Genomic DNA, 17,176 nt, shown 5'->3' with positions numbered 1-17,176 from the left:
TCACAAAACTGTTTAATTTGCATGTCTTTGTTTTCTTTTTAAAATATTATCTTGCATTAATACAACCAATCTCTCTAAATTTTCAAATTTAACCCTTCAAACCTCCCACCCTTTTTCACAGCATACAGCAGGAGATGAGCTGGTTCAGGAGTTTTGTTGAAAACTAGGTCATTTACATTGGAGATACACCTGAGTTCAACACTCTTTGAATTTTGTTTGAACATCCTTTTCCCCATGCAGCTTCTCAGCTTCTCAGTGATTGGGAGTGTAATACAGGCCGACTGCATTAAAGCCATTTCCGCTAAGTGAAATATGTGTCCCGTCAGTGCGGCTCATTCATTATTTATCCGTTTGCTCACATCTGAAACAAACCTGAAAAAAACAAAGCTGTTTATGGCCCTATGGGTTGGAGGAACACTCGCTGATGTCATCCAGGGGATGTGCTGTGGCTGATTTATTCTGAATGTTATTAACCTTTCCCTCCCCGGAAGGCTCCACTCACCTCCGAGTGAGAGAGAAAGGTAGGGGGGGGGGGGTTGAAAGGGTAAAAGTGTATCAAGGATTGGGTTGCTTCACGTTTGTTCGGGTCAATCTGGGCAAACCTTGTTCCCCTAAGTTCAAAGCAGATAGCATGTGGTTTTTCACTGTCCTGTGAGTAATTATGAATGGTAAAATAAAGTCACTATGATATTGCCATAACTGAGCAAGCGCACTGTGGATGATTTCCAGATGTCCCTACGCACTAATGCATTTGCTACAGCAATAAAAATACTTTCGATTATATTTTCATTTCAAGAATAGCTGGAGCTATCATTGCAACTGGAACAAAAGCACATGAAAAGGCAAAAGAAGATCAGAGGGAGATGATGAGAAGATGGGATTCCAAGAAAATGGCATTATTGATAGAATTTTATATGGGGTGAGAGAAAGGGAAAGATCGGGGGAAGAGATGGACTACGGCTCTCGGTATGCAAGCAGTGCAGGATTTATCATCTTGTTGCAGGAGCAAGCAAGGAAATTAAATGATAAGAAAATCAATCGCATACTCCTGGATCCATATAAGTGTTGCTAATGCTTAAAATTCTCAGTAAATGTGCAGAGAATGCAGCATGGAGGGGAACGTAGGAGGGTGAAGTAAGGGGTTGCAAGAGAGGACGTGGGTGGGGGGGGGTCGAGGGGCGTGGAAGAGAGGGTCATCAATCACGTCTGGGTGACACACAATGAAATCTGACCGCAGCCCAAGATGTTTTAATACGGCATCCATTAGAGCCCTCAAATAAATTGCAATTTGGAAAACAGAACATAATACCAGCCAAGTTTTCCTCATCCATCTTGCAGTGTGTCATGTAATGTAATTGCGTTGTTAATTTATCCAAGAATTTCCTTGGTACACCATTTCATCCGCATTGGTTAATTTCCCTGTAGAGTATATTTTTTCCCTTTCCCTCAGCCGGCCCTCCCCTCTTCTAGCTGTATAGCTAGCGGGGGCAGAGTAATGTTTCTGCTTAGCATGGCATTAGTCGAAGGGCTAATCAAAGCACTGAAGTCTGTGACACTTTATCAATGCCTGGCTGTGTTGGCTGTGCGCCGGCCGACCTCGCTGTAGTGCAGATCCAATCAGGCCTCCACTGCCTGTCATTATGTCCCAGTGACAGCAGGATCACTCAAAAATGCCTGTGGATTACATCAATATTATTGACAGAGTTTGGAGGCATTTAAAGCTGGACAGCAGCAGCAAATGCATAGCAGAGGACTGACACTTGTGTGTTTGGACCAAAGCTTTACAGCGAGCCTGGGAAAAGACGAGAGTGGGTGAGATGTATGGGCATGACCAGGGTAAATACAAAAATCAATGCACCTTGTAAAATAAAAAAAGAGGAATAAAACAGAAAGATGAAACAAGGATGTGTGATTTACTTTGATGAAAAAGGCAACTTTGCAAACAATAATGCAACGGTTAAAAATTCGCTCTAACCTCAATGTTTTCGTCACTGTTTGAGTGAATAATTCCAACAATAAAGACAATACAAGCACCTGGGTGGTTTAGCTGTCAGCAGTAATGGGCTAAGGACCTCTAATGCAACAATAACACCCTAGAAATTCCTAAAATTGCTAAGCCTGGATGGGGGATTGGCACGTTTTGACATCCTTCTACAGCCGCATGGTGTGATATCCACAGGTGCTGACCCCAGTCTTGGTTAGAGGAACAGCACTGACAGTGCATGGAGTAATAAACTAATACGGGCTCCTGTTGGAGAAGTCATTCGTGGTATATCTGGGAAGGACCAGGGGTGTTTTCTTACCTCCTGTCACCTGACTGAGGATCTTGAGGTGGGTAGGTGAGGTATTGGAATGGCCCTGCGGGGAAAAAGCGGACAGGGTGAATGGGATACTTTCGTCTCTTCCATTGCAGTCCTGAGCGCGTCTTCTCTGCCGTCAGACCCATGAGGGTAGAGAAGAGAGTGAGGAAGAGAGCGAGAAGCCTGACATGATCAAAGGATGACAGGAGAGCTAGAGGAGGAGAGTCGGCCAACAAAAAAGGCTCATTCTAAAGTTCCCTTGTGCAGGGTTCTATACCAGCTGATAGAGAGGGAGAGACATGGACTCCACCCCTCAGCCAGCACTCATTTCTGCCAGTGGACACATCACAGGCAACAAATGAGCCCCTGTTATTTAATTCATCTGTATATTTTACATGCAAGGAATATTCAACATCTGGTTCAAAGTATGCATGCATGTGCCTAGAGGATGATTTCATAGTTCTGTGAGGTCAGGTAATTGTCAAATATGGAATGTAGGTTAATTAAGTATTTTTGGGTGCCTTCTCTCCATGAAAAATATAAACTTTTGCATTACACTTACAGCAGTTTAGAAGACACCAGTGGTGAAAGAAGTGCTAATTTACTTATTTACTAAAGTGAATGCAGTAATACACAGTGTAAAAATACTGTTACAAGTGAAAGTACTGCATTTAAAATTTAATTTAAGGAAAAGTGTTATCAGAAAAATGTGCTTAGGTTACAAAAGCAAAAGTATAACTTATCGTTAGCAATAATAAAATTAAAATTGATAGTATTAACATATAGTCTACACATCATTTTAATGTTGTAGCTGGTTGATATGAGGCTACTTTTAACTACTTTATATACTGATGGGTAGTTGTATTTATAAAAATGCATTATATTTGATATTAGATATTATTAATATCCCTCTCTATATATTATTAATATCTATATTATTATATTATATATTATTATATTTATTTGTTGGTCATATGTGTGTAAAAATGTGAACCTGCAGAGTAATTTGTAACTAAACTGTCAAATAAATGTAGTAGAATACAAAGCACAATATTTGTCTGAAATGTTGTGGAGTAGAAGTATGAAGTAGCATAAAATAAAAATACTCAAGTACAACTACCTCAAATTGCACTTCAGTACCGTATAGTACGTGAGTACTCTTCGCCACTGGAAGACACTGACTGGATAAATCTGAAAAGGTCTTTATTTGAAGCTGATCTGGTGATGCTACTAATATTCATTTAGCTTAAATTTAGAACTGTTTCGGAGCTCATCACATGGGAATGTAACATTGTTGCTATGAGTCCAGCTGAGCTGTCTTCTCTGTGTTCTACAAATCTATCATTAAAACTTTAGTGGTTTACAGAGAGGAAGTCTCACAACTTCCAGATAAATCAGTGAAATAAAGACAAAACCCTTTCATGCATGTCCAAAAAGCAGCGGTCCCCCAACCTCACAAACCTCAAAGCCAAGACTGCAGAAAGACATATTTATTTTTATGGTTTTGAGAGGTATAATCTGATGTCATTATGTGGATTTGGCTGAGCTAAATGTCTACATCTGAGTGGAATGGTTATAGTTTTGAAATCAGCACTGAATAAGACGCATATTCTTTTTTTTATTTTTTATTTTATTTTTAACAGGCCTATGTATACGTGAGCATCTGTAAAGTTTAATTGATAATCATATATTTCAGTTTTTGTATTTGTATTCCGCAAATTTTCTTACAGGATTAGATTTCACACATTTCAGGAGAGCAAAAGCTACTTTCTGAAGGATATGGGTGATCTGGAGGTTTGACAAGAAGCTCTCAGCATTCTCACCAAAAACCAAACGTTTACTGATTCAGAAGATGAAAATAATGTTACAGTTTCTGGATTTGGTTTTCTGTTTTGGCTTGCTAGGGGTGAACATCTCATCTTTCTGTCAATGGACCGGTGTTTTCATGGTCTGACATTAAAACTCACATCGCCTACCCCCGACCCCCAAAACCCACCTCCACACCTTCTCTCTTCTTATTCTTTATAGAAGTAAATGATGTCTCAGGAGGAAGAAGACAAGGAAGAGGCGCTTCCTTACTGAATTCCCACCACCTCACATGAAGCACAGCTATACCATGAAGACATGGGGGGTCCTTGAGATGTGAACTCCGCCTATTTCCTCCCTACAGCCTGTCACGGCCAATGCGGCTGAAGACGACAGGAAGGGCAAACAAGCACTTGTACGTCCGTCACCGTTCTGACAGGTGAAATAAAACGTTGACAGGACTGAAATCTAGCTTGGCCCCCCAGACATGGCCTCCTCAGCTCTTAGTCCAGACCAGGGAAAGGTGAGAAATAAATTAGTAATAGTGCTTTACCTGTCAACAACACAGGTACTCCTGGCTATCGACCCACTAGCGTGTTCACAGAATGCAACTCAAACACATTCACCTATACTAAAAGTTAAAAAAGGATTCAAAACCATTGTTTGATCCCCAGAAGGGAATAATTAAATTGGATTAGAAGTCAATCAATAGCATTTGTCATTCTGTCATTGGCCATTTGACAAGAATGAAAAAAAAAAAAAACATAATCGTAGCCTCAATCACATTTCAAGACTGCAAGTTTATTTTCATAGTGAATGGAAACCAATCACTGCCTGGAAAGTGGGACAAAAAAATATTCTATAATTTACAAAACTACTGTATGCTTTGGAAAATGTCTTAGCAGAAGTGTAAGTGTGTGTGTTTTTGTAACAGGACACTTCTCAAAGCCAAAACTTAGTTACTGGTATTGCAGTGGTATCTGAAAGAGAACAGTGGTCCTGGTAACTATGGAACGCATTAGTTAGCTGCACAGTGCACTATTCAAAAGACCTACTACCATTTAAACCCAAAACAATTTAGTGCCCTTATCCATAGGAAAATCTTCCAGCTTCAGATGTATCAGATATCAACAAACCTCTGAAATGAGCTCAGGAATTTACCTAATTGAATTTGCAATCAACTAAGGTTTCAGCTCGGTAAGTCTACTTTCATTTATATTCTTTGTGGCACTATGAAACGATGTGATCATCTAAAAATAATACTTCATGACCAAATTCTTTATTTGTTTAAACTCAAAGCCTTTCTACAAAAAAAATATTTTTTTTTTCCTGAACATCTGGTTTTAAAACCATCACCTATCAACACTTACTAATTTAAAGATGGAGCTTTCTATAATGCAGCATTCTTGGTACATTTCGTCGGCCTTTTGCAGGATACTCTACAAGCCTCATTTTTAACCATCAGAGTTTCATGACCCCTTAAATCTTTCTGTGGGATTCTACAGGCTGGTAAAATGGTTATGACCTCTTTATCTGTTTTATGGACTCCCTGGCCATTTCAGATGGGCAAAAATCAATGTCATTTTTTTTGACTGAAATCAATCGAATTTACTGGTGGTAATTTGAACATGCAGCACAATAAGGGTACAAAGGAACTGTAGGCTAAAAAATTACAGTCAGGGAGATTTCTAGTCAATAAATACAACGTTTAAACTTAAGATTGAATATGAAGAAAACTGCAAGAATAGTTATTTTAGTTTTAATTCCACAACATAGGCATAGTTTGTGCGTCTTTGATTCCATGTGTTTTAAAAAATAAAATATATTTTAATGCATGACTTGAAAAGGAGAAAGGGAGAGGGTATCTTTTATAAGACAACACAAAGACATCATTGATCATTTTGTTCTGAAAGCCACATCTTGGTAATCCCTCTCTTCCTCTTGCCATCGCTGCACTGTCTAATGATGCACAGATTGACACTGTGGCCCATCCTCCCTTCCTTCCCTCTTCTCTGCCCATCTGTGTGAAAGATCCTAGCGTACAATACTGCTTCTGCATGTTCCCTTAGATGTGCCTCCCAGCCTGGGAGAATAAGGGATTAATGAGATAGATTTATCTTTTCTGGTAATACACCCGCCATTGTTTTCTCCATGCATGTCCTAAATGCATCCCAGAGTGCCTTGGGAAAGGGCTGCATCATTGAGTCCCATAGATCAGTGGCGCAGCATTCTATTCTACATTCCCATTTCCCTTTAAAAAAAAAAGAGCAAGACACGTATGCATACAGTACACGTATTATTCATTCACCATTTCAGCACTTTAACAAGTATGTTATTCTGAGTTTAGAAATGAATATTACAAGTATTTGTATGGCTCCAGTGTACTTACAATATTATATCTATATCATAAACAAATAAAAGAACTTGTATTATAGCCAGTTATACAATGAAATAAAAACATGACACTTTTTAAGTGCACACTTAGAGTAGTCTTACATGCTTGGATACATAACCATAATAAACTATGATATAGTTTTATGTACCAAGTTGATATTTTTATACTCCTATTAATGAGCAACGTATCTTCTCTACTTTCACTTTGTTTAATCACTTAAAATATTTAAATGGCTTCATAAAGCCCTTAAACAAGGAAAGACAAAAGATAAATCAGTTATTAAATGCTCTCCTGATTACCCCTTGGTTCATATCAATACAAACTATGATTGTACAGACTATATACATGAGCACATCAAAGAGCAATCTGAAACAACCTGGAGCTACTCATATACATGGATAGACAATTATAGTGTCCTTAGGAGAGTAGTTAAAAAAGGCTAAGAGTCAATAATGACTTACATGTTCTTATTTGATTTTGTCAGTGCTTTTGCCCTGTCTGGGAAATTGTTTTGCTGCACAGCCTCAAGGATGATGTAAATTAGCCAAGATTTGACATTACTGCCGTGCAGATGAATATGTGAAAGCTCCATCTTAGAGGACAATTACTCCATTGTCAGTGCAGTACCCATTTACACTTAGATTAATTGGTTATAGCAACATTTGAAATGAATTGTTGATGGGAATAAAGATTATCTTTACAAGTATTGTTTCATAAAATGCAATTAAAATATCATACTCATCTTCCAGAAAACGCATGCTTTAGCTGAATTGCATAGTACATCTAAAGAAACACACAAATCCCTGTCAGGGCACATCTCCATAGCATCTGTTTGAATAGTCAGCTGCTAAAAATGAGAGGACACACACTGTAATTATCAGGGCATGAATCACACACACTATCCTCCCATTGCCATGCATTCCTGCCTGGGTGGCAAACCAGAGAAAAATACACAGTGACCCTAGAGACTGGTGGGTGTTCTGCTAACAGGTGAAGACCCAGCTTTCAGCACGCCAGAGATTAAGTTTCAGAAGAAACCTGGGGAGGGTGCAAAAGCATTGATGACTGGTAACGTTCCACATTCAAAATGGATGTGTGCGTGCAAGTGTGTTTTTCTGCAATTGCAACGACCTAGAACAAATCAGGCACACATCTACCCCCAAAGTCCCTGACCTCCCAGCGTGAATGGCAAGTGCTTTGGAAATTTACAGCAGGAATTATTAGCTCATATTTAAATGCAACTTAACAGCCAACTTCCTGAGAATTTCACAGGAGTGAAGTAGTCGCTGGTAGCCATCCCAGTGGCAGCCAGCCTTCCTGATTGAGTGGCAAAGAGTGCCCATAATTAAAATGTAAAACTTGTGAGACTTCACATAGAGACCATAACCTAAAATCTCCACTGTATGCTCATGAAGCATGGCATTTAAAATATCTTCAAACTTTAGCATTCCAGCAGATGTTCAGTGGTGTGAAAATTCTTTTGATTTGTTTTCCCCCTCATTGATATGACTCCCATCCATACCCTTAAGTTGAGAACCATGTTCTTTTCTTATGTTTGAAGGTGAAGAGAGACGACGAGGCTGTACCCGCAGAACCAGCAGCTTCCACAGAAGCAAATGAGTGATCGTTCCGCTGGAAGACTTTAGCCCCTGTGTCACAGTAATGCGCGTGGCTGTCTTAACTTGAAATGGCGAAGCAACTGAAGAGGGTTTCCTCCCTTGAATCCCTCGCTCCTCTCCACACATGCACAGCCATCAGCAGGTTAATTAACTGTGAAAGCTGCTCACTTGAAACCTTAAATCACTCATTCAGCGTTCTGTCACGAGCCGCCAGCTTAACCATGCTGACGAGGGTTCCGCCTTGTTTACCCAACACAGGAGACAGCGGCGTGGAGGTGGGGAGGTGCGAGGATTTAGGTGGTGTGGAGAGGTGCATCAAATTTGGACTGTGTGTATGGAAGGAAAAATGTCAGTGAGTGATCTGAAATCACATGAAGAAATATACCCCTGGGTGTCACTATAAATGTGTTGCTGCTCTTTTTCATATCTCTGCAATTGCAGACTACCATTCTTTGTACTCCGTGAAACGTAATCTGTCGATTTAGACTGAACAATAACAGGTGGATTGGATATGAGAGTCTTGGGTATTTTGGAGGTGAACCAATCCCACCCACTCTACTGACATCCTACCCAAGCACATGTACACCCAGACATTTCTTTCTTTGTCTAACATAAATTCTATACCTATATACATGTATAATCTGTATTTATGCCTTCTTTTATCGTCCAAGCCATCCTCTCTGCTGCAGGGCACAAGGGTGAAGAATTCCCAGCATTCCATAGTGAAGGTGGCACGGCCTTTTTGGGTGACATCTGTCTGCCAGGCAGCCAGTCCCAAGCAAAGCTCCTTCACACCCTTCAGGGCTCATATTATTCCTGCCTCCATAGGTCATCCATAATATCCAAATGTGTTTGCTTAGGGAGAACTGTGACGTTTGCCTGTTTTCCCTCATTAGTCAAAAGGCTGCGGTGGGATAGGTCTTTCTTTCAGAGCAAAACCCAACAGAGAGGTTGTGTTCATGTCTGCTCATTTCTCCTTTTAACAGGTTGGACATCTCAGAGGCGCTGGTTCATGTTGTTCTCACTGCAGGGGTATTGACCAATAATGGCACCCTGGGGAGGACTGGACTAATATGTAAGAGCTTTCAACAACAGCAAATATCTGGGACACAGATTTGGATTCATTTTTGTCGTGGCAAAAATCCATTCATTAAAAAAGGATAAGATGAAAAACAAGAAAATGGTGCTTTCCCTTTGACTACTAAAGTGCTGACAGTATTGACCATAAACAAAATGACCGGCCTCTGTGTGAGAATGCTTTCCTTCTCTCTCTCTGCCTGCCTTTACAATCCTCTGTCCTTCCTTTGAAACATTACCGGTGAATATCACCTCCATAAATCACCTCTCATCCAAATAATCTCATAAACTTTTTTACAGAGTAATTCATGCTCATCAGCATTCTTTGTTTAACATTTATGTTTATTGATAAATGAAGATAGGTTTAAATAATTCAGACCAAACATTAGCTGTGAGTAGGGAGATTAATAATTGATGGGGTGTGTGAAGGGCTGGGGCACTCTGGGAATAGATAATATTAGCTTAATGCAGGGCTGTGTGAACAGGGGAAGTGTAATGGACCCGCCGCCTTTAACTGATGATGGTTATTGTGGCCTGAAAGTTGTTACAAAAGGGGAAAAAAAGGGTCTGAGTTGTGCAGAGGGGGGATGGTTTGTAGTATGGTCATAGATTTGGCTCATAGGAGCTGACAGTGCAAATTGTGGTTTTAATAGCAGGAGGTTTACACATTCTACAGAGAGGCCCTAATGGCCAGGCCTGTGCTTAGCGTAAAGGGAGAAAAATGGCCCTGTGCTATTAAAATGAAACTTGAGAAGGTCCTTGCTCTTAGTTTGGTGTTTTCCTTTTTTCCCAGTCGAACTATGTCTCTCCATCACTCATTTTGATCCCCTCCTGTCCATTTCCTCCTCGGGGTCTCACTTAAGTTTGCCCACACACCCTCAACATAGTGGCTCACAAAGTGATCCAGCGCAATGACCCTGTGTGTGGCAGCGAGGCTCACCTTACACAGAGACTGAGGACACTGAGGGACATGACCAGGTCACTTAAGAGATAGTCTGAGCTAGTGCAGCAGATAAAGTTCTCAGAATAATCTTGGCATTACATTAAATATGAATATATGAGGAGATTAAAACATGAATTGGAAACATTCTCTGACCACCTATAAGGCCATACTTGTATCCCCTGGAGAAGTGCACACTGCTGTATGTACAACAAAGCCATATTATTGAGGCATCATTATTTCTTGTACACAAAAGCAGAAGGCAGCAATGTTAGATATTACCCATATGCTTATGTTAATGGCTGCTCAGCGCCTGCAGGTCAGCCTGCAACAAAAGGGCTTCATTTACTCTCCAAGGGATACTATTCTTGTTGTGCCAGGCTAGTAAAAAAGATGCAGAGGGATAATGTGTATCAAAGGCAGAGGAGGACCCCTTCATTCTATATTGCTATCACAGCAGCATATTAGCATCTAAACAAAGGAAGCAGAATCCCCCGCAGCGCAGCAGTGTTTCAAGTGGTCACTCAGAGCCTTTATTTATTTCTCAATCCGACACATTTTATGCTGAGTAGCAGAATTCAGCACACCATTCCCCCCAAAAAATCCTCTTGTGTCTTCAGCACAAAAGTGTTGAAGTTGCTGCTTCTTCTCTTTTTCTCCCCCCTCTCGTCCCCCCCCCCCACCCCCACCCCCACCCCTCTCTGCTCTCTCTCTCCCTCTCTTTTGTTTGACTTTATCACGTAGCTATGACAGCTGTCATCACTCCTCAGCAGGCCTCAGATCTGCATTTCAAGGTTTGCAGGTTCACCGGTTCACCAGGTTCTGCTTGGGCAGACAACACAGGCAACGCGTCTCAAACCCATCTTCTGGTGAATCCTTCTCATAAACAATAGGTTACACATACATGCACAGCAGCAGCCAAAACATGTAACATTTCAGGAACATTAGTGTCACCTTATTTTAAGGCAAAGTACTATGCTATGAGGTTATTATTTATAATACACTGTCTACATTATTTCCTTTGCAGACAATACTATCCTGTTGTTGTAGTAACACTATCTAAAGTTTTTATGTCATTGATAATAATGTATAATTAAATCCATTAATCATGAACATGCAGTACCATTTATTGATGACTGTATTGTTGCAAGACCTTGTGCAAACACAGTAAATTGGAATTAATGGATGTTATATTCAAAACAGTAATAAAACATAATGAAAGTGTATGTATTAGGAGTCACATTTTGAAAGAAATATACCGTATTGCTCATATATACTCTGTCTTAAAAGCTTTGGGCTATGCAGAGGGATGCAATAAAAGTACAAAAAGAGCGGTAAGCCAGAGGCAAAGGGAGGGGAGGAGAACAGAGTGTCTTTAAGGACAGTAAGAGCATCAACTAACAGCATGAGATGAAAGTGACTGTTGGTTGGAGTTGTGGTTAAAATTTTTACCTTCATCAGTCTGCCCCTTTGAAGATTTGATGACTGTTAATGTGTCATACATTAACCCAGTCTCACATCAAAATGTGTAATAGCTATGTTTGTCCACAGCACAAAACATATTAGTTTCACTATAACGGCCCTAAAATTTTGAGATGTTTTTTTGGCATATTCTTTTTTCTTGGTCTGCATCCACGTCACATGACTAACAAAAATGGCTGCCATTCCTTTTATTGTCAGTGGAAAATGCAATATTTTAAGCATTAAAATGCGTTTTGATAACATTTCTAGCAAGAAATGTGCATTTTATTTTCATAATGTCTGTTCATTGAATGTATATGATGTTTATTTTGTTAGTTATTACAAAGGTTTTTTCAGGCTTACTATCATTGTTATGGTGGTTGCTATGGACAACTGGTTTGTATCAGGCTGCATGGCACGGCTCTAGGAAATTGTAGTTTTAAAATTTTTTAGTGTTTTTCCTAGAATTTGAAGTTGTAAATATTGAATTGAGAGTACACTGGGGAGTCTAAGGAGATGGTTAACACATTTGTGTAATCAGATATTAATTATCTAATTGTTAAATAGGTGAAAATTAATTTCAACCATATTCTACCCATATTTGACAGCGCCCCAGTTGTTGACTATACTCACATGATAGCAGAGGTCAAGAGGTCTATATAACAGTTGGTCCCATGTCTGAAGCCCCTTTTGTTGCTGAATTATAAGCCTTCAAACATGCACCAAGGTCAAGATTCAAAGGTCGGTATTTCCATGTACTCTCATATGTTACTCTCCAGGTCGAGATCTTTCCAAAGATGTATTTGGTTTAGCTCTACAACAAATTTTTAATTTTCTCATTTCATGGACAAAAGCCATCTCAGGCCTAGTTTCAGAGGGCACTTTGAAGGCCCAATATATAAAATGAAGCTTTTTGTTTGTTTCTTCTTTTTAGTGAAAATAGTGACCAAAATGAGTTACCTTCAGAGATTACAATACTGCTGACACTCCAGCGCATTAGTACAGGTTTGGAGGAAGACCTGAAGTGCTTGGGTTAGGGTTAGGGTTAGGGTTAGGGTTAGAGTTGGGGTTAGGGCTGGAAAGACCAACCCTTTCTCATTCCCAGGTCGTCAAATACCAGCACATGCATAGGCTACTATTTACACAACCCTGGAGATATTTATTGTATCTTTATGATTCTTGGTTTTGGGATTTTATATCCGCATGACATAGCCCATTCAGTCACAATCAGAATCTGTTTTATTAGCCAATGCAAGCATATAGAATATAATATATATAAAAATGTGTCTTGATATTTACTCCCAAAAAATGCAACAAAGAAGGATAAAAATAGACAAAAGGTAATAATAATAATAATAATAATAATATAAACAAAGTAATATTAAAATCAAATTGAAATTTTAAAATCCATTTACAGAATGGAATAGTAATGGTTTTGAAATGGGATATAAAACTTGAAATAAAATATTGACTGTACAAAGGAAATATGGACTGTACTATGGACAAAGAAATGAAAGGTATGAAATATATGAAGGTGACAAGAGCAAAAATTAAATGTGACATGTGCATTAATAATTGAATTATGTAACAATAGAGGTTGAATGCAATGCACAACCTTAAGTCGAGTTTGATGAGATATATGAAAGTGACAAGTGCAGGGATTAAACGAGTGATGTGATGTGAAATGTAAAATCCAGATTGATAACCCCTTCTTCATCCTGTTTATATGGCCATGGTACAAGATTTGATGCAGACACACACACACACACACACACACACACACACACACACACACACACACACACACACACACACACACACAGACATTGGAGTGCTTTATTGGATGACGTGGCTCAATATTAATTGAGGAAGACTCTATGTTTTAAGAAAGAGGATTTCATATTGATTATCCTCAGCCACATATTCTTGGAAATATAAAATGAGCAACTTCACATTTTACAATCACGGGCTATAAAAGGCCTTTTCAGAGACGATGCTCTTCCATAGCCTACCGCTATCAAAAACTGACAAAAAAACTTTCTCCGAATTCAAGGAGAAATAATTAAAACTGATGGCCTTAACATGAACCTATCGTATTGTTGAGTTAGTTGTTTCGAGTTCAAACAATATGCAACTACGTGGCTTCAGCTATAGCAGCGTCCATAGCAGCCACCATAGAAAGCCTGAAAGAATCTCAGTAATAACTGGAGGATGATTATGAAAATAAAATGCACATTTCTCACTAGAAATGTTATCAAAATGAATTTTAATACTGAAACCATCTTAAAATATTGCATTTTCCACTGTGAAGAAAAGGGATGTCAGCTATTTTTTTTTGTTTTTTTTATGTTTTCACAGACAGAAACTTGACAGTCACATGACATGGACACAGGCCAAGAGAAAATCTTTTTTATGAAACTAATATGTTAAAGGAATAGTTGGAAAATATACTCGAACTGAAATTGCTCACTTGGTGCATAAGTTCTACCCATAGACTTTACATGGAAGTGACAAATTTTAAAATTGTCTTTCTGGGCTTTAGGAAAGTTTTGCAAGTATAAAACCATCATGGACCAAAATTTCATAATACAAAGAGTAATAAATGACCTTATTTGCAGTTTGAGGTGTCCTGTAAACAGTTTTATAGACTTCTCATTATAATGGCAGAAATGGGGAAAAAACTTTTCGGGCCACAGGGGATATTTTTTGCTGTAACACCACGAGTGGCCTCTAGGAAAAAATGGCAGCAAGGCTGAGTGGTTATGCCGTATCCAGCGCTCTCATGATAAAGACAGGAAGCAGGGGGAAACTGCTAGCCTGGCTCTGTCCTTCTTTTCATAGACCACACTAATGATACCTCTATTCAAACTTTCAGTACTCGCTGCTGACATTTTACGATTGACACCTATTACAAACAAGTGCAGTCAATCATTTTCTCAGAAATGTTTTCAGAGATTTTTCTGGGATAAAATTTCAGCGTTGTTGAGAGAGCAATCAGGGGCAGGCAAGATTCCACACTCTTGTTAGAGTTCTGACAGACAGACTTGTTTGCTTTTGACCCTGACTGCTCTCCTCTAATGCTGTCAATGTCAAAATTGAAATGCCCTTTAAGACAACTGTTTGACTGGTCAGCTGGTGACCTGCCTCACAGCTCCGGGATGGACAACATGCTAAGACCATCCCCACAATTTGGCGGATCTAACTTTGACAGCACATTGAAAAGGATCAATAATAACCTGTCAAGAGAAGGCAGCCATTCCCTCTCATTTAGTGATAAAGGTGAGTTTGTGTCTGAGTGACGAGTTGCAAGCAGATGGATGGGAGCGGAGGGGAATAAAAACTTACTGGACACAGATGTTGTTGGAAAATTTCCATTAAATTGGTATAAAAATAAAAGATAAGGAATACATGAATAAATCAAAATACGTCTTCTTTGGTTATATTTCTGTGCTAATTCTGTTGTCCGAGCAAAAGCACAGAATGTCTGATTTATGTCACCATTGTCTTTAGGTTGGTGTATGACCTCTGGGCATGAGGCCTGTGCATATGTAACCAGGCTAATTTACACAATGCTCTGAGCAAGCTTTACTCCATAATTCACAGGCTTGGTTTGTTTGAACCCTCTTTCTCCCCATCAGACAGCACTAGGTCTGCGGCCACGCACAACTTCAACTCCCTGGCTCATCTGGATAGCTGGAGGCCTAGTCGGAGACAGATAATAGACCAAAGGTACAAAGGCACACATATCTCAATACATGCATGAGAGGAAAGTGCAGGGTCGTTATGGTAGTCTGAGATGGCCCCAGTCCCATCACTGTCTCTGATGTGTGTGTACAAGGGTGACATGTCATTGTCCTCATGCTCGGCCTAAAGCGAAGCTCCTTTGTTATCGTCTCTGAATGCATAAACCCTTCTTGTCTGGACCTCAAAACAGAGGACAGGGCAATTACAGACAAAACACCAGGGCTTCTTGAAGTCGTTTTGAAAGAATTTTCTGTTCATTTTTTAAGTTTCTTTTGAAAAGATGTCTCAAAAATGAGTTACATAGCTTCATGGAATAAATGAATCGATGGGTGTTTCACTATATCAGTTATTATTGCTATACGTTTATTACCAATCTATAGAATTAAAACAAAACTGTGATTTTTAGGTAGGATTTAGGTAAACTGGATCTTGGTACAAAACAGCCAACATGAAAAGTGTTTATTTGCGCCCTCCACTACAAATGGGAGAATAATATTGAGAAGATCTTGACATGATATTCCAGACTAAAAGCGAAACTCAAATTTCAGATCATATGTAACACTTTGGCGAGCCTTCAAAACAAACTTCACTGCCGCCAAATCTCAGAAATGTTACCACGGTTCCTCTGTTCCTCTGTGAGAGTGTGATGACGAGCCGTTCTCCCAGTTCAGAGCACTAATGGTGTCTGTGGAAGGCATGCAGCACCGAGTTCCAGGCTGGCAGGGACGTGCTTAGAGCGGTACACTTGTCACAGCCCATCATATGAGGACTCCTCTGAACTACAGCCGTGAATAATTTCTTCACGATCCAAAAGTCTTTCTTTTCTTTTTTTTTTACCCTATCTTTACAGAACTAACCACCAAGTCCTTGTAACTATTTCAACACTTGCAGTGGAGAAAGCAAAGAGATGGAATGCAGTAGTAGTCTCTCTTTGTTTAACTGAAGAAAGTTTGCAAAACTGGGCTCAGAACTTGACATTAAAAGAAGAGCTTATGTGAGCAGTCAGGCAGAAAGAAAGTCAGGGTGGCAGGCTCTGAAAAGGATTGTGGGTAGGAGTTAGCTTATCTAATTGTAAATGAGCACACAAGTGTGTGGACACTCATCATGCACTTGTCAAAACATGGCTGCCTGTGATTTTGCTCTGCTGTGTTTCTGCTGTTTGCTAAAGATTTTGTTTATATTCAGACAGGCCTTTTATAATTCCAGTTTGAGAGAACAATTGTAGCAATTACTCTGAGAAAGGTGCTGTGCAGCTGGAGAAACAACAGAATGAAAAGATTTATCACAAGCATCCTTTACAATTATTGCCTCATTCTTGTGTTTTATTTTCAGTCTTTGTGTATCATCTTTGAATAAAGATTTGCAGATATGCACTACTTCCATTGTAGTTTCACATGTAAACTGTAAAAACTGAAATGTTTTTTATTTGTATGCTTTGCCAAATATGACAGTTTGCAATCTATGGTGAAGATGAAGGAGGCTGTTAAATGTTAACCGTGTCATTCATGCAATATGATGAAGAAAAATATTACATTTTTTCATTTTGCTCCTGGGTCTTTGTTTTTTTTTAAAAGATTGTTGAAATAAATAGTCACTGATTGGTGATGTAATCATAAACACAACCCACAAAACAACAACTTTGAGACAATGTCAGCAGTCTTAACAGAGACTACAGTATGCAGCTCATACTGACTCAAATTCTACCTATGGGAACTATGTGTCAGTTAACAAATTATAAGATTGATTAGGTCTTGAGGACTGGGAATTGAATGGAGTTTCACACCAAATTGGATCTCAGGGCAGAGGAAGGTGATGCCACTTTGTACCTTGAGTG

The 17,176-nt window shown here is 39.3% G+C and overlaps 1 long non-coding RNA gene across 1 annotated transcript in view; it reads right to left on the bottom strand.

Annotated features, from left to right (window-relative positions):
- Nucleotides 1–1,898: 1,898 nt before the first annotated feature.
- Nucleotides 1,899–17,176, bottom strand: part of LOC122998754 — a 56,841-nt gene continuing 41,563 nt past the window's right edge. Inside the window, exon 5 of the long non-coding RNA XR_006407495.1 lies at nucleotides 1,899–2,358. This is a non-coding gene — a long non-coding RNA (uncharacterized LOC122998754). The remainder of the gene's footprint in view (nucleotides 2,359–17,176) is intronic.

Source organism: Thunnus albacares, chromosome 15 (genome assembly GCF_914725855.1).
Source record: "Thunnus albacares chromosome 15, fThuAlb1.1, whole genome shotgun sequence".
Taxonomy (NCBI): Eukaryota; Metazoa; Chordata; class Actinopteri; order Scombriformes; family Scombridae; genus Thunnus; species Thunnus albacares.
Note: the sequence above shows the minus strand (reverse complement) of the source record. Positions and strands in the feature narration are given on the sequence as shown.